This window comes from Helianthus annuus, chromosome 6 (genome assembly GCF_002127325.2).
Source record: "Helianthus annuus cultivar XRQ/B chromosome 6, HanXRQr2.0-SUNRISE, whole genome shotgun sequence".
Lineage (NCBI taxonomy): Eukaryota > Viridiplantae > Streptophyta > Magnoliopsida > Asterales > Asteraceae > Helianthus > Helianthus annuus.
Window position 1 is genome coordinate 79,724,287 of NC_035438.2, and position 3,253 is coordinate 79,727,539.

Sequence of the window (3,253 nt, forward strand, 5' to 3'; positions counted from 1 at the left end):
GGTGAACTTGACAGATGATGCTGATGAACTTAAGGATGTTTTTGCAGTGTACTCATTCTTTTTTGCATCAAAGTTTTTGAGATACACACATTCTTTAGTTTTGTGGTTATTTTTACCACAGATGTTGCAGCTTTCAGCAAGTACAATGACACTTGGTTTGTTTAGATCATATGATTTTAGATGAAAACAGTCTTTTGTTGGATGATTCCTCTTTTCACAAAAATCACAAAACAAGTTTTTGATCTTTTCTCTTTTCTTCCTTTTCTCAGACTCCTTAGCAACAGAGTTTTGAACCACTGTTGGGATGTCTTTGATAGGAATGACCTTTGCTTTTGGAGCTGTGACACTATCAGTGGTTGTGAAATCCATAGGCCTAAAATTTTCAAGAATGTCACACTCATCAGACCATGTGGGTTTGAATTGGTATTTCTCAATTTCCTCAAAAGTTGAGGACCCCACGATGGTCTTTCAAGAATGATTTTGTTACCAAGTTTGTCAGTAATTTTAACCTCTTGGCCATTCCTGTTGGTTGGTTTTATTTCAGTTGAACCAGCTTGTTTGGCAGCAGTGTTCTCAAGTTCATCATATTTTCTAAATCCTATTCCAAACTTGACATTGCTTTCAAGCTGTTTCTCAAGCATGACCTCATAACCTTTGCAAGACCCCACCCATCTTTCACAAGTATTTGGGTGGACTCCAACTCCTTTTTACAAACTTGGTATTTTTCTACCTTAGTTTGGAGTTGAGTCTTGGTTATGCTTTGCTCTTCTTTGAGGTTGCTGATTTCTTTGTCTTTTTCAGCCAATTTGTTTTTATGTTCTTTTAATGACTTTTCAAATTTGACTTCATCAGTTAAGAATTTATCCATAAGGTTCTCATTTACCTCTTTAATGTTAGAAAATGCAATAATGCATTTGTCTGAACACAGTTTTTCAAGAACTTGAGGTGATTCCTTAGCAGCAGCCATCATGGCACAATCACATTGATGATCACCTTCTTCATTATCTCTAACTTCTTTCTCACCTGCTTTCTTCTCTTCCTTTCCTTCCCCGTCTTCTTTGGACCAGGGGTCAGACAGTGGTTCAATCAAGGTTTCTGAATTTTCTCCCAGCAGTAGTTCACCATCAACTGCAGTAACCACTGCTTCAGCAACTTCATCCACTGTTTCAGCACTTAGCTGTTCACCTTCAGGTTCTACCCCATATGGAATTGACTCTAATGCCATCAAACAAAATTCATCATTAAAGGTATCATTAGAAGCATAGAGTGCAAAATTTTCATCTCCAATCTCATCAGGCATGCTGCTCCAGTCAACAAAGCCTTGTGTGAAAAAGCTTTGCTGATCTGGTTGTACCACTGTTGGAGCAGCTTGTTGGGGTGCAACAGGTTGCACTTGTGCCAGAGGGACAGGGGCTTGAACATACTGAATTTGTTGAACAGTGGTTTGAACATAATGCACAGGCACAGGGGTTGTAGCATAGTGAGCAGTGTTAACATGTGCTACAGGGGTATATTGGGTATAGTGTACAGTGCTTTGTTGTTGTGGTCTAGGGTTTGAGCTGGGATGAGTTATTATTGGACCAGTGGTTTGACTCCTGCATTCCCTAGCAAAATGACCTAGCCTATTGCACTTGTAGCACTAAATTTTTGACTTATCCAACCCCACCTTTAAATTCCCATGTAACCCTGAGAATTTTCTCCCTGTTCTTTTGTAGAATTTGCTTGTTCTTACGCTAAGCAAAGCCAATTGATGCAAAATGTCCATCTCTTTTAAGTCAGTGGGATCAAGGTGTTGCAAATCATTGAGTTCAAAACATAAGTTATCTGACATCTGGTTTTCACAATTTGCAGTGAAAGCATAATTTGCAGAGTGAGAATCAGAGTTGTTAAAATTTCCACCAGCAGTTATGTCAATAAAATGATCATAACTCTGATCCTTACTACTGCTACCAGATTCTTCCTGACCAAAAAGAGCTGTGCTACCAAATGAATAATCATCAACAACTTTGCCAGACTCTTGCAACTTCGTTTTCTAGTTTAACTCCTTTTCATATGTCAGGAGTCTACCATGAAGTTGGGTTAGGGTCAGATCTTTGAACTCAGCTAAATTTCTAGTCACAAAAGCAATTGTGTCCCACTTTTCAGGTAGTGATCTAAGAAACCTACTATTTTATGTTCAATTAGCAAATGTAACTTTAACAAGTCTTAGCTCACTAATGAGACAACTAAATCGCTCAAATTGTTGGGTCAAAGATTCACCCTTGATGTGACAAAAGGTTTCATACTGCTGATTCAGAATTTCCCTATTATTTTTCAATAACTTCTTCCGTCCCCCCAAATTGTTCCTTCAGTGCATCCCATAGCTCTTTGGCACTGTTACAATGTAACAGTCCAGCATAGATTTCTTTGGGTAATGCAGATGCAATGATGCTAAATGCTTTGGCATCGAGTTCGAATTTTTGAAAATCAGTTTCAGTAAAATTTTCTGGTGGTTTAGGTACGAACTTCTTTGTATCCTCAGCACTTGGCACCATGGGAACATGTGGTCCAAAAACAATAGATCTCCAACATCCAGTATTCTGTTGAGCAAGGATGTGACCCATCCTTCTCTCCCAGATATTGTATTCATTACGTTTAAGCATGGGTGGTTTAAAAAGAGAGCCACTGTTATTTTTATCATCTTGTGATTGTGACGTCATCCTGGTTGTTTTACAGGCACTGATTAATCAACTTTGATGGTGATTAAACCTTACTCTGTTTTTTAACAAAACGAACAAACTGTCAGTATCAACGATTACGAGCTGAACTATTTATGTCAAAATGATTGTTAAATCAAATTTGACTGTCCAAGCTCTGATACCAATTGTTAGGATTGATTGTGTTTTACGTTTGAAATAAGATGAAAGATGAAAGAGAGATGCAGCGGATTATAAATGATAATAAACTTTGCACACAATCAAACAGGAGAAATGCTTTCAACACACAAGTTTATCATTGAACCGAATGCTTGAATTTATTTCAACAACGATTACAAATGCAAGTGTGTAACAACTCCCCCCAGCCTGAGCTCACAATGGTTTGTTCGTGTAGGAGAAAGATGGTGAAGAGCTAATAGAACAGTACGGAGCGCTATTCTATTTGTAGGCACGGACAAACCACTGAGCATCTTTGCTGACGTCACCATGAAAGTGACATCTAACCTCCTAACCAACTCTAACAACTGACCTATACAAATACTGCTATGCTAACAACT